This window comes from Pleurodeles waltl, chromosome 8 (genome assembly GCF_031143425.1).
Source record: "Pleurodeles waltl isolate 20211129_DDA chromosome 8, aPleWal1.hap1.20221129, whole genome shotgun sequence".
Classification (NCBI taxonomy): Eukaryota; Metazoa; Chordata; class Amphibia; order Caudata; family Salamandridae; genus Pleurodeles; species Pleurodeles waltl.
The window spans coordinates 45966542-45990924 of NC_090447.1; positions in this window are offsets into that span (position 1 = coordinate 45966542).

Consider the following 24383-nt stretch of genomic DNA (forward strand, 5'->3'; position numbering starts at 1 on the left):
AATGGAGGGAGGAAGGAAGCTTGTTGCTCCTCACATATTCCACAACTTTTCTTCACATAAAAGGTGGAAAGTGTGCTTTTATTAAGTCAACGTTTAAGGTTTGCAAGGGATTCTAGGTTAAAAAAAAACTAGGAGTGGGAGGAGGGCTCCACTTTGCTGGTAGAGCTAACGGAGCTTTTAGCACTCCGCGGTCCACTTGTAGCATGGAGTACACCCAAATGCTCCACTAGCCCCGCCAGCAGAGTGGAGCTCGTCGTGTGCATACTGCAGCCGAGTAATGGGCCACACAGCACAAGCACAGACTGTTTGCACTTGCACTGTGCAGCCCATAACTGGGCTGCTGTATGCACCCACTCACCCGACACTGATGGAGTTGCTCGCTGGCAGCTCCAGAATGGATTCGGGGTGCAGGGGCCAGAGGGCGGCAGAGAGACAGGCTGTGGCACTGGGACGAAGGACCACCTGGGAGAACCCAGGTAAGTCCTTTTTTCTTCTTATGTGCACCAGCCTGCACAGACTTCTTGTGAACTGGCCCGGCCCGTGTGCAGTGCACACAGGACAGTCCGATGCACAAGAGGTCTGAAATGGCATCTTCACTGCCTACAGCCCTCTCCTAAATGCGCCCGATCTTCGAAGCGCTCAGTAGGGTCGGGTCTGGCTAACCAGGCCCGACACTGCTTAGCGCTTCCAAGATTGTGAGCATTTGGGAGAGGGTGCCACTCCGCAGCACACGGGACTCTACTTCTGCTGAATTCCACTGAGTTTTTTATCACCTCCGTGGAGTTCCACAGAGTAGAACTCCATCAGCACTGCCCAGGCCTAAAAAAACCTGGTGAGAACCATGCCAGTCATCCTGATATAAAGCTTTAGTACATAAGGACTGCTACTTGCTTACTTGTTAGGAGATTCTGCCATAGTCCCTCTGACCTATTGCCAGTGGACTTTGCAGAAGCTATATCTCGCTCAAAGCTGATAAAGTCATGGAGGAAGAGTGCTACTGCAGTGTGTGTGTGCTTGTTGCACGGAACACAGTCTTCAAGACTCCACTGCTAAAGACAACTCTTGCTGTCAACAAAGTATGCAGTGCTCCTCTTCTCCCTAGGAAACTCTAGACTGCAAGTTGCTCTGCCTTCCATGCTCTCTTAGTGTAGCACATTGAAGTAGATGCTGAAGTGTTAGGTTCTAGATGACATTTTAACCATTTTAGAAATTTTCATTTTATTCTTGTTATTTATAACGTGCCTTCTTTCTGTTTTGATAATACTTTGTGTAGTTGTTTTAAACATACTGAGAAACAGGTTATTCCTATAGTAATAAATACCTTTAACTTACAAGTGTTCATTCTTCTCAGTGCCGTGTATGTGTGATATTGTGAACAACGAAATAGGCTTGTGACCCCTTTGTAGGGATTGTTAGTAAACCAAAAGCAAAAATTCTATTTCAATAATACATCAAGAAGTGTTCTGTGGGGGCTATAGTAATCTGTATTTCACATTCATCATTGGTGTATTGAACTGAGTTCACCCAACGGTGGGAAAACAAATTAAAGCCGTAGTTGGCACTGCAACTTCACCCTGGATTCCCCTAAGTTTCCCTACGTGCCAGCTGATCTTTTGCCCTAAATTCCCGGCGACCCACTGTGGGGAAAAAAGGGTCAGATGTATTCATGTTTGCATTTTAGACCAGTTCCTGTCTCAGGCACTAGGGCTACCCACACAAGTGAGGTACTGTTTTCATCTGGAGACTTGGGGGAATGCTAGGTTGAAGGACGTTTGTGGTTTCCTGAAGATTTTCGAATGTTACATCAGAGAAAATGAGAAACATATTTTTTTATCAAAGTTTGAGGTTTACATGGGATTCTGGGTAAAAAAAATATTTGGGGAGAGCCATGCCACCCACACTGAATTCCCCCAAGTGTGTACTAGTCAAACCTTTGCAAGTTTCTACATTTCCATAAGTGCCCGCTGAGCTAGGACCCAAAATTCATACCTACCCACTTTGCAAAAAGGGTCAGATGTGAGTGGAAAAATGTCATGTATCCATGTTGGGTTCTGGTCCATTTTCTGTGCGCGCACTTGGCCTAACCTTACAAGTGAAGTACCACTTTTTTCAGAAGACACATGGGAGCATAGAACAGTAGAATAATTATTGCCAATTGTATTTCTCTGCATTTGTGTCTTTCCAATGTAAGACACTGTGTAAGAATGAAGTCATTTTGAAAAATACCCTACAAGTCTTATGCTAGTACGCGTACCCACACATTCAGAAATTTAGACATTACTACTGTTTCTAAACTCCATATCTTCTGCTCATTTCAGAAATACATAGGTTTTCTTGATACATATTTTTCCGTCAAGATATTTCACCATATAAATTGGTCTATACTCAGGACACAATGAAACACCAGTGTGCAGTGCAGCTCAGTTGTTGGCCCTGGGGTCTCTGAGTTCCTGGAGAACCTAGAACCCCTTTATATCCCCGCAACAAGAAGGGTCTAGCGGATGTAAAGAAAAATAGCTTTTCAATATTGGCCATTGTGACAAAAAAGTTACAGATAAAGACTTTGTCACAAATTGATTTTTTTTCTTACTCACTTTTTAACATTTCTTTATTTCAACAATTAGTTTTTTGGAGGAAACCTTTAGGGATCTACACAAATGTCCTGTTGCTGAATTTGCCATTTTGTCCAGTTTGTATAAATCTACAGCTTTCCTGGAATACCCATGGGTTTCACGCTGGTTTCCTCCACAAACTGAAAGAAAGTGAGATTGAAAAAATAGGAAGAAATAGACTACCGCTTTAAAATTGCATAAACTGTAGTAAAGAATTGTGCTCTATTCAACTCTGCATGTTCCTGAATGTTGGGAAGATGATGACTTTAGCACAGCACAGTTTGTTGATTTTAGTAAACAAAAAAATCTGACACTTTTTTCCAGAGCACATTTTCCTAAAAAACTCACAATCTAGCTACAGTTTGCCTATTTTCTCTGTACTTAGCAGGGGAATTCCGAAACCCTGAGTACCTTTAGAATGCTCAAGATGTTGGAAAAAAGATGCAAATTTAGTGTGAATGCCTTATATGGAAAACATCTTTAGAATCCTAAGCACAAACTAGGCGCAAACTACCATAAATTGCCAAAAAAGATTTCAACACTAGTTGGGGGGGTCTCAGCATTTAAGGGAGTAACCAACTTAATAATATGACTAAATGATTAACCACAAGAAAAAAAAAATCATTTACACAATTTTCATGATTGTTAAATGACACAGCAATCAAAATATATACTATGTCGGCGTCACATTGACTAATCCTTATGTGCTCCTCAACACCAATGGTGCTATTGAGAAATGGATGTACGAAAACAATTAAGCTGAATAAATTCCAAACTATTCAAGTAATTTGCAAAAGCATGTCCAATAATTGCAACAATCTTGCAAAAGAGAACATCAGTCCAGCCTATTTAAATCATCTACGTGGTACTGAATATATTTGTTTGTAATGCCAATGCCAAAGTAGAAATGAAGAAAATGTGGACACAGGTAAATGGAAGGGCTTAGTCACTCAAATTGGTCACCCTTTGTCATGAACCTGTACCTTCTTGTTCCCAGTCTTCACAGGAGCAGAATGATGCTGGATACCAAGTGCCCCTCTCAAACCCCCTCCAATCTCAGTAAAACCAATAGATAGGGATTAAAAGGATTCCAAAGGGGGAAAGGGGGAAAGGGGATGAGGTGATAACAAGAAGAGACTGCCTCGTCTTTTTCTTGGGGCTGCTATGGATGACCTTGCTTGGCTCCTTCCTGGAACTGTCTTTAGGTGTTGAATATAGCAGATACACATAAAGACTATTAGTAACACCTTAACCTCAGCAAAACTGAATCACAATTATGATTTATCAAATTACATTTAATAATTTACTGTAAGGCTTGCACACCCTGTTGTAATTTAATAGCGATTAGATTAAGCATTAGCAGAAGACATCTTGTATTTAGCAACTGTTGTGAACATTTGGCGGAATCCATTTTGTATTCATGGCAGCCATTTTCTCTGCCATGTGCTCGCCATGTGCTCTGTCCTACCTTTCTGTTAAGTACTCTGGAAAATCTGTCTAGTGACAAGTTATATTTAGCATCTCCCACTTTCGCACATGCCCAGTAAGATCTGCAGCTGTTAGTAATCAGTAACAGACAGTAATGTGTCAACTAGTCCTTGAAACTATTAGCCCCTCCTACCTGTCGACTGTGCATTTCCATATGACCTTACATGTATGTAAGTCCTGCTTCTATAATTGTTCCACCTTCTTTTAGTCCCTGCATGGGTATAAAATTCACGTAAGTGTTTTACTCTTCTTCCTCTCTGTTCCTCTTTCCATGTTCTTTTTCAGTAAGCGTTTACTTCTGAATTGTGAGGAGCCTAAAATGAAGTGAAGTTCAGAAGTCTCACAGGAAAGATTGTAAATATTTTATTGTACTAGTGTTATTTTACTCTGACTAGAAGACACCGACCTTTTAACAAGGCGTCACTAAACAAACCGTCAAATATGCACAACAAAACTTGTGCAACAAAGCTTACCCTAAACACTAAAAGGCCTGAGATTGCGTCAAGATAAGCCACTACCTCAGGGGAATACTTCAGTGGATTGCACCGCAACAAAGGCTGTGCACACACTTCACACTACTCCTTTCAATCATCATGAAATCTTGCAGAATTGTCTGGGGAACTAGAGTGGTAACCTTTTATTTGACTGTGGCTGCCATCATGATCACCAGAGTGAACTACAGCTAGGCGACTTCCTACTTCTAGGAAGTGAGTAAACATTTTTTTTTTAATTTTAGCCCCGCTGCTCCCATGACATGGGGGTTCGATCTTGAATATTGCTGTGGGTCCCAACAGTACCTCTCTGCAAGAATGGGCCTCTGATCTTGGTTTCTGGGGGTATTGTTGGAGAAAGGCCTTGATCAATCTTCGAACACACACATCAGTTTGTAACTCCCAACATCTGTCTTCGGGCTCATAACCTTTCCAATCAATCAAGTAGTACAATTGCTTTTGTACCTTCTCAGAATCTAAAATTCTCTCAACCTCGAATTCTTCACCACCTTCCATTTGTAGCAACATAGGTGGTGGTTTTTCTCTTAGACTTGGTGGAGTTCTCTTTAGTTGTGTAATGTGAAACACTGGGTGAATATTAAGGCCCATATTTATACTTTTTGACGCAAAACTGCGCCAACGCAGTTTTGCGTCAAAAAAATTAGCGCCGGCTAACGCCATTCTGAAGCGCCATGCGGGCGCCGTATTTATAGAATGACGTTAGCCGGCGTTAGCCGACCGGCGCTGCCTGGTGTGCGTGGAAAAAAACCACGTACACCAGGCAGCGCCGGCGTTGGGGAAAATGGCGTATGGGCGTCTTAAAATGGGGCAAGTCAGGTTGAGTCAAAAAAATCGACTTAACCTGATTTGCGCCATTTTTTTACGACGCCCATCCCCCATTAACATGACTCCTGTCTTAGTAAAGACAGGAGTCATGCCCCCTTGCCCAATGGCCATGTCTGTCCCCTGGGCATGGTCATTGGGCATTGTGGCATGTAGGGGGGCACAAATCAGGCCCCCCTATGCCAAAAAAATAAATAAAAATAAAAAATATATACTTACCTGAACTTACCTGAATGTCCCTGGGATGGGTCCCTCCATCCTTGGGTGTCCTCCTGGGGTGGGCAAGGGTGGCAGGGGGGGTCCCTGGGGGCATGGGAGGGCAGCTGTGGGCTCATTTTGAGCCCACAGGTCCCTTAACGCCTGCCCTGACCCAGGCGTTAAAAAGAGGCGCAAATGCGGGGTTCTTTGCCCCGCCCACTCCCGGGCGTGATTTTTGCCCGGGAGTATAAATACCACGCATTTGCGTCGCAGTCATTTTTCTAGACGGGAACGCCTACCTTGCATCTCATTAACGCAAGGAAGGCGTTCACGCAAAAAAATGATGCTCATTCCTCATACTTTGGCGCTAGACGCGTCTAACGCCAAAGTATAAATATGGCGTTAGTTTTGCGCCGAATTTGCGTCGAAAAAAACGACGCAAATTCGGCGCAAACGGAGTATAAATATGCCCCTAAGTTTCTGAAGCAAACTTAACTTATAAGTCAATGGATTCATCATTTTCTCAATAGCATATGGCCCTACAAAATGGGGTTAGAATTTTCAATATCCTTTCACTCTTGGGTGTTTTATACATAGCCAGTCTTTGTCTTCACCTTGGTTGGGGTTTTCTTCATTTCTTTTCTTTTCTTATCAGCATAACGTTGGTAACTTTCTTTAGATTGGGCCAAATTCTCAGTGGCTGACTTGTGAGTGGTAACTAGATGCTGAACTACATTTTTTACTGCAGGGACAGTTATCTCTTTAGTACTAACTACTGAGTTTGGATGCCTGTCATAATTTAAGTAGAATGGTGAATAACCTATAGGAGTGTTTTTTGCATTGTTATGTGCAAATTCGGCAGCTGGAAGGAGATCTGGCCCATCACCCTCTTGGTCCAAAAGAAACAACCTCAAGTTTTGTTCCAACTCCTGATTAGCCCTTTCTGACTGCCCATTGTTTTGGGGGTGATAACGTGTAGAGAACCTGGTCTTTGTCAGGTTGCTCCCCTGCACTGCATGCCGATGCTGCCTCTGCTCCAGGTTCCCTTGTTCATTTTCGGCCCCTGCCGCTGCGTCCCTGCAGCCTGCCCCCTCCCTCCACTTCAATTTCCCTCTTCCCACTGCTGCGTCCCTGTGGCCCCGCCCCCCTGCTCTCCCATTCACTGTCCCCTCCCTCCTCCCTGCTGCCACTCCCTTCCACCTCCCCTCATATGGCAGCCAGTGCGCAGTGAGAGGAGTGACCCTTGACCCTGCTTCAGGAAGGTCGCTCCCCTGCACCGCATGCCGGTGCTGCTTCTGCTCCAGGTTCCCTTGTTCTTTTTTTTGGGCCCTGCCGCTGCTTCCCTGCGGCCCCGCCCCCTCCCTCCACTTCAATTCCCCTCTTCCCGCTGCTGCGTCCCTGAGTCAGCTACCCCCTACTCTCCCATTCGCTGTCCCCTCCCTCCTCCCTGCTGCCACTCCCTCCCACATCCCTCACATGGCAGCCGCTGCGCATTGAGAGGAGCGACCCTGGACCCTGCTTCAAGCAGGTCGCTCCCCTGCACCGTGTGCTGGTGCTGCCTCTGCTCCAGGTTCCCTTGTTCTTTTTCGGCCCCTGACGCTGCGTCCCTGCGGCCCGCACCCCTCCCTCCACTTAAATTTTACTCTTCCCACCGCTGCGTCCCTGCGGCCCCACCCTCCTGCTCTCTCATTCGCTGTCCACTCCCTCCTCCCTGCTGCTGCTCCCTCCCACCTCCCCTCATATGGCAGCCGCTGCGCAGTAAGAGTAGCAACACTTGACCCTGCCTCAGGCAGTTCGCTCCCCTGCAAAGCGTGCCGGTGCTGACTCTGCTCCAGGTTCCCTTGTTCTTTTTTTCGGCCCCTGCATCCCTGTGGCCCCGCCCCCCTCCCTCCACTTCAATTTCCCTCTTCCCCCCGCTGCGTCCCTGGGGTCCTGCCCCCCTGCTCCCCCATTCGCTGTCCCCTCCCTCCTCCCTGCTGCCACTCCCTCCCACCTCCCCTCCTATGAAAGCCGCAGCACGCAAGGGCGCGCCGCTGGCGCGCCAAAGGCTCGCCTAAGGCAAGCCCATCTGCACCCGCCCGCGCCCAGTCTGCGCCCAGCGCCAGAACCCCTGGTCCCCAAGACCAGCACGGCCAGCAATGACATTACACCTCCAGCGCACTCAACACCGGATGAGCACACGCCTGCTTCCTGGCCTCCCCTAAGCACACCCAGAGACCCTTCACCTGCTGAAACTGCAGCCTCACCAGTCTCCAAATCGCCAAACCTCCTGCCGAACCTGAATGCAACTACCTCCGATGCATCCTACTTAACACCCGATCCGCACGCAAACACGCCGTCGAACTCTGGGACCTGCTCGACACCTCCACCCTGGACGTCGCCTTCCTGACGTGAATGAACGTCTCCTCGGCCCCAGACATCGCCATAGCCATTCCGGATGGCTACAAGATCACCCGCAGGGATCGCACCAACATAGTCGGAGGCGGAATTGCCATCATCCACAAGAACACCATCAGGGTCATGACCTATACCGACGACACCCTCAGCACCGCCGAACACCTGCACTTCCAGATCCACACCAACCCAAACACCACCCTCAGAGGAACCCTCATCTACAGACCCCCCGGGCTTTGCCCTCAGTTCTGTGACTCCATCGCCGACCTTGTCAGCAGGCACGCCCTAGCCTCCGCCGGCTACGTCCTCCTCGGCGACCTGAACTTTCACCTGGAGAATAACAACGACCCCAACACCACCACCCTAATCGATAACCTCGCCACCCTCAGACTCAGACAACTCGTCACTACCCCAACACACTCCGCTGGCCACACGCTGGACCCCGTCTTCTCCGCTAGTCCCCACGTCACCTTCAGCCACACCACCGAACTCCCATGGACCGACCACCGCTGCATCCACTTCACCTTCCAGAAACCCACCACGCACCACCGCACTAAACAGATCCCCCACCGCAACTGGAGCAAAATCAGCCAAGACCAGTTGAACACCAGCCTCGCCCGAAACCACCAATCCCGACCTCACAGCCTGCAACCTCTGACGCTGGATCGACAACTGTGCCAACACTCTCGACCCGCTCAATAAACCTTCCAACAGAGGTGCCAACAAGAGAGCCAGCTGGTTCACCTCGGACCTTCAAGCCTACAAGCAAACCTGTCGGAAACTGGAGAGAAAGTGGCTCCTCGAACATACTCCGGACAACCATGCTGCCTTCAAGAACGCCATCCGCAATCACCATCACCTCATCAGATCTGCCAAGAAATCCTCCTTCAAAGACCGCCTGGACAACAACGCACACAACAGCAGGGAGCTTTTCAAAATCGTGAATGAACTCTCCAACCCCAGCTCCAGCACAAACGACATCCCACCTACACAAGACTTGTGCAACTCCCTCGCCGCTTTCTTCCACCACAAGATCACATCCATCCATGACAGCTTCAACAGCCAGACCACCCCGCCAATCACCGACTCCCCAGACTCTCCACCCACTTTCAACTACGGCCCCCTGCTCGTCTGGGCCAACGTGAATGAAGATGACACAATCAAAACCATGGGCTCCATCCACTCTGGATCTCCGTCAGACCCATGCCCGCACCACATCTTTAACAAAGCAAGCGCCACCATCGCACCCCACCTCCGCAAAGTCATCAACATCTTCTTCGAGACCGCGACCTACCCCAAGAGCTGGAAGCATGCTGAGATCAAACCCCTACTCAAGAAACCCACGGCAGACGCGAGAGACCTCAAGAACTTCCGCCCCATCTTCCTTCTCCCATTCCCGGCCCAGGTCATTGAGAATATCGTCAACAGACAACTGACCCACTACCTCGAAGAAAACAACATCCTGGACCCATCCCAGTCAGGGTTCCGCAGCAACCACAGTACAGAAACCGCCCTCATCGCCGCCACCGACGACATCAGGGCCCTGTTTGACAATGGCAAAACCACGGCTCTCATCCTCCTGGACCTCTCGGCCGCCTTCAACACCGTCTGCCACCGCATCCTACGCACACGCCTCCACAACGCAGGGATCCGGGACAAAGCTCTGGAGTTGACTACCTCCTTCCTCTCTGGCAGGACCCAGAGCATCTGCCTACCCCCTTTCCACTCCGAAGCCTCCAAGATCATCTGCGGCGTTCCCCAAGGTTCGTCCCTCAGCCCTACACTTTTCAACGTCTCCATGACCCCGCTCGCCCACGTTGCCCGGCTGCACAACCTCAACATCATCTCCTAAGCCGACGACACCCAACTGATCCTCTCCCTCACCAAGTACCCCCTCACCACCAAATCCAACCTCCACGAAGGAATGAAGGCCGTCGCCGAATGGATGAGGAACAGAAAACTCAAGTTGAACTCAGATAAAACGGAGGTCCTCATCTTCGGCACCAACCACTCAGCCTGGGACGACTCCTGGTGGCCGACCGCTCTGGGAGCAGCCCCAACACCCACCAACCACGCATGCAACCTGGGCATCATGCTCAACTCAACACTCTCCATGACCAAGCAAGTCAGCGCCGTCTCCTCAACCTGCTTAAACACCCTCCGCATGCTCCGCAAGATCTACAGATGGATCCCCACAGATACAAGAAGAACAGTCACCCAAGCCCTTGTCAGCAGCAAACTTGACTACGGAAATACCCTCTACGCAGGAGCCCCAGCCAAACTCCTCAAACGACTGCAATGCATACAAAACGCCTCCGCACGCCTGATCCTCGATGCCCACCGCCACAGCCACATCACTCCCCTTCTGAGAGACCTACACTGGCTCCCTGTCAACAAAAGGATAACCTTCAAGCTCCTCACCCACGCACACAAGGCGCTCCACAACACCGGTCCAGCCTACCTGAACAGATGACTCACATTCTACACTTCGTTCCGCCAACTCCGCTCAGCCAACCTCGCCACCGTCCCACCATCCGCAGAGCGACTACCGGAGGCAGATCCTTCTCCCACCTCGCCCCCAAGACCTGGAACACCCTTCCCTTGCCCCTACGACAGACCGAAGACGTGCTGACTTTCAGGAAATGGCTCAAAACCTGGTTATTGAGCAGAAGCAGCACCCTCCCCCCTCAGCGCCTTGAGACCCTCACGGGTGGTAGTGCGCTCTACAAATACACTGATTGATTGATTGATTCAATCCTTGAGTAAATGCCTTCCTGTAATGGGACAGGAATTGTGAGCCCCTATCAGAGATGATTACCTTAGGGATACCATGTGCTGGCATTACATGTAAACTAAATTTTTGGGCCAGTTTTCTGCACTGGGTTTGTTCTGTAATGCAACAAAATAAGGCATTTTTATGTAAGTGTCTACCATTGTTAGGATGGTATTGTAACCTTAACTGGAGGGTAAGTGGACAGCTAAATCCATTGTGACTGTACACCAGGGAAGAGGAAGGATGTGCAATGGTTGTAAAAGTCCCTGAGGGGCTTGCCTAATTGATTTTCCCCATGCAAAAATTCTACAATCAGCCACATATAGTTTAATGTCCTTGCTCATGTTTGGCCACCAAATCATCACCTAATCAAATCTTCTGTCTTATTGATTCTTTGTGCCCTACTAGAGGATTGTCAGGATGTCGTACAAAGTTGTCTCTTGTAACTCTGGAGTGGGCTAAAACAGGACCCAATTATGAAATGGCAGTTGATTTCAAATTTGCCTAAAAGGGTCTTCATCTACCCATTTCTGCATCTTCTACAGTCATGTCTTTTCATCCAAGTTTTCGTTCACAATAGTTCCCACTATCTTTGATTCTGTAACCATCTTCTGGCTTTCTATTGGAATCTTCTGTCCTTAGGTGTTGATTCTGGATAAAGCATTAGCCCTCTCATTTTTATTTGTGGGTCGATAAGTGATCACAAAATTGTAATCTGCAGTGTAGAGTGACCAACGTAGCTGTCTGGGAGTCTGAGCTCTTGCTGACTTTAAGAATTGTACATGTTTATGATCTGTGAACACAGTTATGGCATCCCTGGCTCCCATGAGATAATGCCTCCATTCTTTAAAAGCATACATTATGGCTAGTAATTTCTTCTTGATAATGGTGTAGTTAATCTCTGCTGGCATTAACTTCTGTTATCTGTAAGCCACCAAATGTTTATCCAGTTTCCTTATGTCTTTGTGATAAATCTCCTACTATAACATCATCCGAGGCATCTGTTTCTAAAAAGAATGGTTCAGAAGGATCAGCATGACTTAAAATAGAAGCTGTAGTAAAGCTCTTCTTTAAAGCTTGAAAGGCTTCCTCTGCTTCCTTGGACCATGAGAATGGAACTCCCTTTCTTAGCAATCTAGCAAGAGGGAGAACCTTCTGGGAAAATATTTCGATAAACCTTCTGTAAAAATTGGCAAAACCCATGAAACTTTGAATTTCCTCTACTGAAGTGGCTGAAGGCCATTCAGTTATAGCTTTTATTTTCTGCTCATCCATGGTTACTCCCTCTAGGGATTAAATAAAACCCAGGAAATACACTGATTTGATGTTGAAGGCACATTTATCCAATTACACATATGGGCTGTTTTCTCTCAAACTTCTCAGCACACCTTTAACATGTTCTTGATGTTCCTCTTCAGATGCTGAGTAAACTAGAATGTAGATGTAGACTACTGCACACTTGTCTATGAACTTACTCAGTACATCATTTATAAAGTATTGAAAGTAGCTGGGGCATTGCATAGGCTACATGGCATCATTTTGTATTTGAAGAGCCCATACTTTGTCCTGAAGGTAGCTTTCCACTTGTCTCCCTCTCTTATTCTGTTCAGGTGGTAAGCTCCTCTCAGATCCAATTTTCTGTAAATATGAGCTCTCTTCACCTGATCTAGGAGAACTGAAACTAAAGGTTAGGGGTAGCTGTTCCTAACAGTTATTCAATTTAGGGTCCTGTAGTCAATAAATGCCCTAAGGTTCCCTTCCTTTTTTGAATAACAAAAAATAATGTTGACGATACCGGGGACTGAGGTGGTCAAATTAAACCGTTGGCTAGATATTTTGGAATATATTATTTCAGATGTTGATTCTCTTTTTCAGTTAAAGCATAAATTCTGCTACAATGACGTTTATCACCTGGTTCACACTCAATCTTGCAGTCATATGAATGATGCAGGGTGAGCTTCTCTGCCTCAGTTTCATTGAATACATCCAGAAATTATTTATATCCTCTGGAATGTCTTCAGTGTGTTTGACAAGACAGGGGCTCCCATATCACACAATAAGGTAGCTAAACCTGGTTTCTTGGATCGTGATTTTTTTTTGCAATAGTTTTTCTTCCCAATTAATCACTGGGTTATGCTCTGCCAGTTGTGAGAGTCCTAGAATGATTTCGAATTGCAGACCATCCATTAAATTGAACAGTTTGATTTTTTGATGACCTTCTTGAGAGATTAACACCACCTTTATGACTCAGGAATGGTCCGGATCAGAGGCTTGAGACATCAACTGCACTTACAGTCTCACTCTTGGACTTCTAAATCACTCTCAAACCAATTCACATGGCAAATTTCAGATCGCAAAAGTTTCCAGTGGCACCTTAGTCTATTATTACTGAAATGTCCGACAGAACAGAATCTCAAGATTTTAACATCATATAGTTAGGTGAGCAGCAGACGACTGTAGCATATTGGCCAATTGATTGGTCTTTGAGATTGTGTCTTCTGCTGCATTCACCTATCCAACTCCTCCTACTGGTGTATGTTTTACTTCTATGATACCGTAGGCTTTTTGGAACAGATTTTGCCAAAATGGCTACTTGCTCCACAGTACAAAAAATATTATTTTGCCTTCTGTTTTATTTTTTCTCCTTATAAAGAGGTCCTCATGCTGCACCTATTTTTCTTGGTTCTATAGATTGACCACCTTAAGGAACCTTTAAACTCTCAGTTCTCATCCTATTAAACCTGGGCACACTAGAATGAAAATCTCTCTTCTTTTCTCCTCTTCTCTCAGTTTGCTGGCAGTCTGTGTCCAGGACCAAATCTATTAATTCAGAGAGTTCTGTGTGTGTATTGGTTATTTGTGATAGGGCATCCTTAAGTTCATCCTTCAAACCTTGGTAGAACAATACTACCCTCTTGTTCTCTGGTCACTCAGTTTCAACAATGAACTTATTGAATTGAGCTAGGTAAGTGACCAGGTCCATATTGCCTTATTTCATCTACACCAGTTCATTATCTGTCACCTAGGTTACTCTTCCTCTGTCAAAAATGTAAGGAATTCTTTGTTGAACTCTTCAAAATTGTAAAAGATTGTGGCATGTTTAGACACCAATGGCAAGGACCAAGCGTCAGCATCTCCACATAAATAGGGCAACATAAAGGCTACACAGGATTATGTATCAGCGAAAATAACAGGGTGCCACATAAGATGAAGGGAACATTGAGTTAAAAGATTTTGAGCCTTTTGTGGATCCCCACTGAAATGCTCGGGTGGTGCCAATTAATTACGGGTGACGAGTAGATAACTTGAGTAGTTATTCAAGGGTTTGGAATTAATGTAGAACTAGGACCCATACTTTCAGGGGATGAAGAAACAAAACTAACTCCTGAGAGATAACCACCCACCTTAGTTGCTAGTTCTGGAAGTCATTATGTTTTGTTTTAGGATTTTATTCTCTTCCCTGGAAGCCACTACTCTTTTTGAAAGACTTCTACAATCACTCCGAGGTTCTTTAAATCAAACCCTTTTGCCATTCTGCTCAGGTGAATAATTTGACGTGGATGTTTGATACCCAATGCCCCTCTTGGAGCCACTCCAATTTCAGTAAAACCACTAGATAGAGATTGAAAGGGTTCCAAGAGGCACAAGGGGATGGGAGATAACAAGAATAGACTGCCTCATCTATTTCTTGGGATTTCTACAGATCACATTGCCTAGCTTCTTTCCTGGAACTGTTTAGGTGTTGAATATAGTGGATAAACATGAAGATTATTAGTAACACCTTAACCTCAGCAAAACTGAATCAAAATTATGATTTATCAAATTACATTAAATAATTTAAGGCTCGCATACCCCTTAAGACTGAGACCTTCGCCTCTCTTCTATTCACAAAAAGATGTTTGTGTATCTGGTATTCAATCAATTCTATCCAGGTACTTGATATTGACTAAAATTGTTGTATTATTTATGAGTCTAGTAAATATCTTTCAATTATAGGAATACTTGCGTAACTAGAACTGAGAAGGATGACTGGACCGTTGCGACCAAGTTGCTGATTTTGGGTAAGTGTTTCTCTCTTCTTTCTCTCTGTTATTCCTGCAGTGTTCTTCTTCAGTAAGTGTTTACTTCTGAATTGTGAGGAGATAAATAAGAAACAAAGTACAGAATTCTCACAGTAATGCTTGCAAATATTTAATGTTACTAATGTTATTTTACTCTGACGCAAAGATAAGGTACTGACGTTTTAACGAAGCGTCACTAACTAAACTGCAGAACATGCTCAACAAAACTTGCCTTGAACACCATTCTAAGGAGCCCACGCTCACGTCTAGAAAAGTTGCTACATCAAGGGAATACTGCAGTGAAGTGTGCTGTTAGAAAGGCTGTGCACACACTTTTCACTACTCCTTCCAATCATCGTAACGTCTTACAGCATTGTGTGGGGAACTAGAGCGGTTACCTTTTATTTGACTGCAGCTGCCATCTTGAAAGACCATGATCACCACCGTGAACTCCAGATAGGTGACTTCCTACTTCTAGGGAGTGAGTAAACTTGTCACTGCTCCCACAACATGGGGGGAGTCTAATCTTGAATATTGCTGTGGAACCTGTCATTCATACATTAGAGTCTTAATACTTTTATTCCAACTTCATCGACATTGGGGGGCAAGAAAGTTGGACTAAAAGAGATTGCATCAAAAATATTCCTTACCAAGTGGATGATTTAAATGTCTTGAACAGCTTGACAAACTGTCCTGTTGTTCTGTTCACTGTGAGAAGAAATTATGGAACAGAGTCATAAAAAAGATGAATTTTCATGAGTTTGTTAACGTTGTTTTCGTCCACTGAAAAAAGTTCTGAGAGCTAAAATGATGACACTTTTAGGAAAGACATTTGGTAGAACATATAAAATATGTTGATGCATGTAGAGATCTGAGATTTGCTTATATGGTGGGATGATTTTACACATACTTGCAATACTAGATCTGATTACATAGCATAATTTTTATATATCTCTTGCCATGGAAAAATGACAAACAACACAATAGGATTTTGTTCATCCCTGAAGTTTGTTGCATGTCCAGCAATAAACCTTCAGATGAGAAACTTGAAGACAGTCATGTTTTATAAAGCATATCTTCAGAGACCCTTAAAACTGGGGTTTATTCAGGAATTCTTTACTGTTAGTATTTTAATTTCAAATTAATAATTTAATTTTGTTGTTACTAACTAAATGCAAATATGTATATAATTATTTTTAAAATACAGTGGTCTTAATTTATTTCTTATTTATATGTAATATATTGAAAATAAAAATATATTTCTGTTTAGGCATTGGTTGTGTCTTTAAAATATTTTGGAAGAACTATGCTTATATATATATATATATATTTGGGGTTTTATATAAAGAAAGGTATTAGTGAAATTGTTTATATGTTTTAAATAGAACACTGGAGTTCAGTTTCTAAGTTTTTGTATACATTTAAACAATTCCATTATAACATACATTAAGTTCTCATGTATACAATTCAATGTTTAGATAAAACAAAAATGTATATATATTAACAGATTTTGATTATTAATAAAACATTGTGATTTTATTTATAGTTACTGTATGAAAATGAGTTCTAACCTATTTATCATCCTGCCCTGGATTGTTTTGCTTTTGGACTCATGAGTTTTAGAATTTTCTCTGAGTCTTACTAACAAAGTTGTTGTTACAGTGCTAGCTATCAGCTGTTAACAGTGCTAGCTATCAGTGCCTAACTTAACAAGGTCTACTGATGTGCAGGTGGGTTACGGTTGGCACAATGTGCAGAAGGGACCCTTCAGGGATTGATGCTGACCTTGTGTAGGCCTAATAATGTGAATGGGTATTCATAGTGTGATTTTGTAGTGCTGAAAAGGGTTATTTTTTACTGGATTAAATAGTATTGGCGAAATTAGCGAAATATAGGTGTGCCATATTTAGTCCTCAAGACTAACATGACACACCAGGCCTGTGGATTTTCAGGATACTGAATGCAGTCTCACATTAATTTCTACATAACTTCACTCCTTGTAGCTCTTTAAGATTTATATTTTTTCACTGCCTCAGCTCCTAAATAGATGTGGAATTTTGACTCACCTTGATAGGCTAAGTGAAATATTAGTCTGGCCAGGTGGAGGCCACACCATACAATAGGTTTATTTGCCAGTAATTAAGCCTGCTCCTGAGAGTGGAAAGGGTGGGAACAGAATCTGCATGTACTCATTACTTTTCACACTACACCTGCACAAGGAAGGCTTAACCCATAGAACCAAAGAAGGGAAACCAAACCTTTCGAGCTAGTCACCCGAGGGGCTGTTCTTTGATTTCTGGAGTGAAAGTACTAGACAGTTGTGGCATTTAGGGGCAGGGCTTAAGCTCTCAAAGAAGGTCATATAACAGACCACCTCACAGTGCCATCATTGAAATACCCCAAATTCTGTGCAGGAGGATTGGGGTCAAGGGTGTAGTGATTATGTGTCACCCTAGGATCGGTCTGAGGGGGTTACCTTTCAGAATGTTCTAACCCCAATTAAAAACCCTAACACAAAAGAGATACTTTTGAAAACATTTGGGACACAGGAGAAGTGATGCCTCAGGAATGCTGAGCTGGAAGAGAGAAGAGCCCTAACTCATGCAGAAATGGACGTTTACCCTGTAGCTTACTCTAATGTTGGAGGTTACAATTTTTTATGGTTTCGCACAAAATACAGGGTGCTTCAATTTGGGATTAAATCTTATGGCCCTGAACCTCAGTATGCATCTGCTGTTCCTACATTTACAAGTTTGGCGGTCTTTTGGTAAGACCCCCCATGGTGGCGGCTGCCAAAAGACTGCCATGTTGGCGGTACTCCGCAGTCACACTGTGAAGTCTGCCAAAAAACAGTAAAAAATCCAAAACCGCCACAACACTGCAGGACAGAAGAGAGGCGGTCCCACTACCAGCCCCGCCAGCTCAACAAACAGTCTCCCATCAGATTACTATCCACAAATCACAACAGAAGTTCTTCCATGGTGGAAAACCATTGCGGGTACGAACAGCGGCGGTCTCAACGCATATTATACTGAACACAACACCACATTGATCACATCCACACACTCGACACACCTACACAATCCACTATATAACACACCCCAACACAACCCACAATCCTCTGCAAACAGAATGCCGCTCACAGCCACAGAGGAGGAATAACAATCACAATACAAATTTTTGCCACCTTTACACATTTCAACATGCATACATCCCACACCTGCACAACGTACACAACTCACATTTTACTGTCATACACAATATACAACAACTGTCACCCAGTCACATCACAGCACCTACACCTCATCACTAACATTTTTTTCAACCCTTTTTTTAACACTACCTCACCTCAGGGGAAAGTACGGTCCATGGCATACAGGCACCAGCTAGCGGTACTCAAAATTGGTAGTGAGCCCCCACCTCCTCCCCCTATTTTCACATTTTGGGAGGAGAGGGTCTTGGACATACTGCATCCTGAGGGTCTGACTGGAATACCTGGGGAGTGGAGTCTGGTAAGTACCTACAACATTCATGTCACCAAAACCTTTTGTCTTGCATGCTCCCTCACCACCTTACCCCGCCTCAGTTATCAGACAACCCACCACCCCTCTCTGCCAAGTGTACAAATACCCCTCTCTGTCATAACAAATGTCCACTAAATTCACCGGGGTCCACAGCCCTTCGGAATGGCATGTTAAGTCCTGGGAACTGATAGCACTACAACTCCCAGAAGGCAATATATCACTGTAAAGAAAACCTGAAATGTGCACCAAATGTGAGAGGTCATGCATGTGAAACTATCAACCAATGTAATCCATCATGAATGTTCCACTGTGAAACAGTTTATGGCAATGACAGCAATGCAATGGACCTCTCCCACTACCATTACAAGCAATACACATCTGCAGCCGAGTGCCTAATCAAACTGCCCTTAGAAAAAAGATTCCTAAACTTGAAATGCACTCACTTGGGGGGGTCTATATGGCAAAGTGGATGCACATGCAGTACATCCAGATAGAGGTCAATGCCAATTGCTTACTACCATACTGTGTCCCTACTCTGACACTATTATGCATTGTTCAGCTTTTTGTGCCATGTGTCATGCTATACACTTCAATTGGCAAAAAAGCATATCACCCATGTCAATATTCAGACAACAGAAGAGGGTATCAGCAGTCAAAAACTACCAACATAATTTAACATCTTTGAGCATGGTGTATGGTATTGAAATATCAGTCTCATGTTGTAATAAGTAAGAATTGGTAGCAGCTGTCATTGTCATTTCTGGGTATCATGTTAAGGCAGTGTGTGCATCTCACACAACATCACTCATACTCAAACTTAAACATAACTTGTTGTATCACTTACAGCAACTGTGTGTTCCGCTTCGCCAGGTAACCTTGCCATTGTCTCCATGGAGAGGATACCAGATACTGCCACAACCCCTCTGGATAAAGGCCCTTGTGAGGACAACACCCCTGGATGTTTGGACACTGAGGACGAAGCTGGCCCATCAGGGACACCCGGTCAGTCAACAACTGTCAGCCTCACCCTGTCCACATTGACTGCTCCTAGCCCTGTTGCATCTACATCACAGGCAACTATTCACCCCAGACCTGTGTCCCAAGGACTGTTTCATCCATTGTGTGCCCCTGTACAGCTACCTGAGTCTCCTCTTGTCACCCCTGACAATGATGGACCTGCCACCACTTGGACAGGGGCACAGGCAGGTGGGGGGTAGGGTGGGTGAGAGGGATGGTGTGGGCCAGAGGATGGAGGCTCAAAGGGACAAAACTGACCAGGAAACTATCTCCTAAGTCTTAGGAGCCTACCAAAATTCCCAAGGCATGATGGGACAGGTACTCCCTATGATGGTCAAAATCCAACAGCTGCAGAGGGACAACCAACAGGAGGCCATGCAGCAGTGACAGGCACAAACTGCCATCCTGGCTTCCATTGCAGGGGTGCTGAGGGACATCAACACTACCCCGAGTAGTACTGCCATCCACACAACATCCAGCCTCTTCCACTAGTAATCACTCTTCAAGCCATTCAACATCTGCAGCTGCTAGTAGAATGGAAGCCCTGCCAGGGGAAGGACATGCCTCTGACACCCCACCCTCTGTAGCGGAGGAACCCCCCGCAAACATGAACATCCACCCAGACATCCAGGAGGAGCAGATGCCAAGACTAAACCCACTGCCAGGTAGTGAACCTCTCCTGATTGGTTCCCCTTTTGTGCCACAGATACACACTGTTGACTTTTTTGAAACCTAACTCCATTTTCATATGGTGCAAGGACACTGGACTTGTGTTTCCAAATGGTGTCGCAGCTACCTTGATTAGTGCATCCACCATGACTGACCTATTCACTGTTTACTTTCTGCTATTTCTGTATCAATTCATGCATTTTGTTTTGCACTCCCCAAATAATACAACTTAAACACATTCCCTATGTAAGTGTCATGTATCAACCACATACATCTGTCATGTATGACAACACTTGTACCAGTATGTCCCTCTGTATTGTACAACCTTTGTTATGGACATCACACGTGTACTTTATCACCAGGAAACTCATGACATTGGGATTGTAACATAGACACAAGCCAATATAGCTATATTCTACATCTCCACACATTTATTTCTAGATTTGCCAAAACAGCTGTATTTTACATCTTCACACATTTGTTTGTAGATTTGCAACCAACCGATAGCGTAGTACTGCTGGTGATTTCAGAATGTCAGCAAAGGTGTTGTATACTACTAACCCACAGGATATTGAAGTTAGGGACATGCCAGTCTTCCTACAAGACAGGAGGCATATATACTGGTCTTTTGTATCAACAGGTAAAGCCTTATCTCATACCCATACCTTAGCTTCCTCATAATCAGACCCCATGATATACATAGAGGCCAGTACTGATGTCCCCAGTCCTGTAACCTTTTACTTACCATGGTCAGGTACCCGTAGGTTTGCCACTCACCTATGCCAGTCCTCTGAGACATGCACACTGGTCTGCAAAGTAGTAACACAGACAGCGACGTACAAGGCAGGTCACATAAAACAGAAACAATTATGATGGTAGAGGCTCTGATTCAACATTTTCACATGTGTCAGACAAATATGAACACACACATGGCACCATTGGACCACCTACAGTAGCAAACAGGTATTATTGATAGGAAAACATACTTCCATCCCAGTGTCCTGGCAGTCTGGCCATATAAGTGACACTCCACAAACCCATGCTATTCAGTGCCTGGTTCCATCCATGTCCACTTCTCATGTCTGCCTGCAAATCCCATCTGCCTTTGACACTGTCTATGACTTTTCAATAACCCCTTCGCTGCCAGGCCTTTTCCCCCTCCTGTGCCGAGCCTTTTTTTTGGCTATTTGGGGCAGTTCGAGCTTAGGCCCTCATAACTTTTTGTTCACATAAGCTACCCATGCCAAATTTGTGTCCTTTTTTTCCAACATCGTAGGGATTCTAGAGGTACCCAGACTTTGTGGGTTCCCCAGAAGGAGGCCAAGAAATTAGCCAAAATACAGTGAAAATGTATTTTCTTTAAAAAAAATGGGAAAAGGGGGCTGCAGAAGAAGGCTTGTGGTTTTTTCCCTGAAAATGGCATCAACAAAGGGTTTGCGGTGCTAAAATCACCAGCTTCCCAGCTTTCAGGAACAGGCAGACTTGAATCAGAAAACCCAATTTTTCAACACAATTTTGGCATTTTACTGGCACATACCCCATTTTTACGATTTTTTGTGCTTTCAGCCTCCTTCCAGTCAGTGACAGAAATGGGTATGAAACCGCAACATTTCTCAAAAGTAGACAAAATTCTGAATTCAGCAAGGGGTAATTTGTGTAGATCCTACAAGGGTTTCCTACAGAAAATAACAACTGAAAAAGAAAAATATTGAAATTGAGGTGAAAAAAACAACAATTTTTCTCTACGTTTTATTCTGTAACCTTTTCCTGCAATGTCAGATTTTCAAAAGCAATATACAGTTACGTCTGCTGGACTCCTCTGGTTGCGGGGATATATAGGGCTTGTAGTTTCATCAAGAACCCTAGGTACCCAGAGTCAATAAATGAGCTGCACCCTGCAGTGCATTTTCATTCTATACCAGGTATACAGCAATTCATTTGCAGAAATATAAAGAGTGAAAAATAGCTATCAAGAAAACCTTTTTATTTCCAAAAAGGGCACAAGATAAGGTGTTGAGGAGCAGTGGTTATTTGCACATCTCTGAATTCCGGGGTGACCATACTAGCATGTGAATTACAGAGCATTTCTCAAATAGATGTCTTTTTTACACACTCTCTTATATTTGGAAGGAAAAAATGTAGAGAAAGACAAGGGGCAATAAAACTTGTTTTGCTAATCTATGTTCCCCCAAGTCTCCCGATAAAAATGATACCTCACTTGTGTGGGTAGGCCTAGCACCCGCGACAGGAAACGCCCCAACACGCAACGTGGACACATCACATTTTTTTAAAGAAAACAGAGGTGTTTTTTGCAATGTGCCTACCTGTAGATTTTGGCCTCTAGCTCAGCCGGCACCTAGGGAAATCTAACAAACCTGTGCATTTTTTAAAACTAGAGACCTAGGGGAATCCAAGATTGGGTGACTTGTGGGGCTCTGACCAGGTTCTGTTACCCAGAATCCTTTGCAAACCTCAAACTTTGCCTAAAAAAACACATTTTCCTCAAATTTTGGTGACAGAAAGTTCTGGAATCAGAGAGGAGCCACAAATTTCCTTCCACCCAGCGTTCCCCCAAGTCTCCCGATAAAAATGATACCTCACTTGTGTGGGTAGGCCTAGCGCCGGCAACAGGAAATGGCCCAAAACACAACGTGGACACATCACATTTTTTCATAGAAAACAGTGCCAACCTGTGGATTTTGGCCTCTAGCTCAGCCGGCCCCAGGGGGGGCAGAAATGGCTTAAATAGATTTGTTCCCCACCCCCCCAAACCCTCCCGGGAGCGACCCTTGTCTACAGGGTCACTCCCCCTGCGTGACATTGGCGCCAAAAAAAAAATCCCCGGGCCTAGTGGTTTCTGCCCCCTTGGGGGCAGATTTACCTAAAATCGGCCAATCTGCCCCCAAGGGGGGCAGAAATGGTCTAAATACAATTTGCCCCACAGGAGAGCGACCCTTGTCTAATGGGTCGCTCCCCATCTCTAAAAAAACAAACAAACAAAAACACAAAAAAACTATTTGCCCTGGCGCCAGAGGGGGCAGAAATGGCCTAAAATAAATTTGCCCCCCCACCCCCACTGGGGAGCGACCCTTGCCTACAAGGTCGCTCCCCTTGCGTGACGACACAAAAAAAAAGATCCCTGGTGCCTAGTGGTTTCTGCCCCCCTTGGGGGCAAGTTGACCTAAAATCGGCCGATCTTCCCCCAAAGCGGGCAGAAATGGCCTAAATACAATTTGCCCCTCCAGGGGAGCGACCCATGCCTAAGGGGTCGCTCCCCATCTCTAAAAAAACAAACAGACAAAAAAAAAAAATGCCCTGGTGCCTAGAGGTTTCTTCCCCCCCTGGGGGCAGATCGGCTTAATAACAATAGGCCGATCTGCCCCCAGGGGGGGCAGAAATGGCCTAAAATAAATTTGCCCCCCCACCCCTCCCCTCGGGGAGAGACCCTTGCCTACAAGGTCGCTCCCCTTGCGTGACGGCGCAAAAAAAAGATTCCTGGTGCCTAGTGGTTTCTGCCCCCCTTGGGGGCAGATTGACCTAAATTCAGCCAATCTGCCCCCAAAGCGAGCAGAAATGGCCTAAATACAATTTGCACCTCCAGGGGAGCGACCCTTGCCTAAGGGGTCGCTCCCCATCTCTAAAAAAAAAAAAAATGCCCTGGTGCCTAGTGGTTTCTGCCCCCCTTGGGGGCAGATTGACCTAAAATCGGCCGATCTGCCCCGAAAGCGGGCAGAAATGGCCTAAATACAATTTGCCCCTCCAGGGGAGCGACCCTTGCCTAAGGGGACGCTCCCCATCTGTAAAACAATAAAAATCCCCGGTGCCTAGTGGTTTCTGCCCCCGTGGGGGCAGATCGGAATAATTAAAATAGGCTGATCTGCCCCCATGGGGGGCAGAAATGGCCTAAAATAAATTTGCCCCCCAGGGGAACGACCCTTGCCTAAGGGGTCGCTCCCCTTACTTGAAAAACAAACAAACAAAAAAAACTCCCTGGTGTCTAGTGGTTTCTGCCCCCCTTGGGGGCAGATTGGCCTCATAAAAATAGGCCAATCTGCCCCCAAGGGGGGCAGAAATGGCTTAAATATAATTTGCCCCCTAGGGGAGCGACCCTTGCCTAAGGGGTCGCTCCCCACCTCAAAAAACAAAAAATTAACAAACAAAAAAAATGTATCCCTGGTGCCTAGAGGTTTCTGCCCCCGGGGGGGCAGAAATGGCCTAAAATAAATTTACCCCCCACACCCCCTCCCCCGGGGAGCGACCCTTGCCTACAAGGTCGCTCCCCTTGCGTGACAGCGCAAAAAAAAGATTCCTGG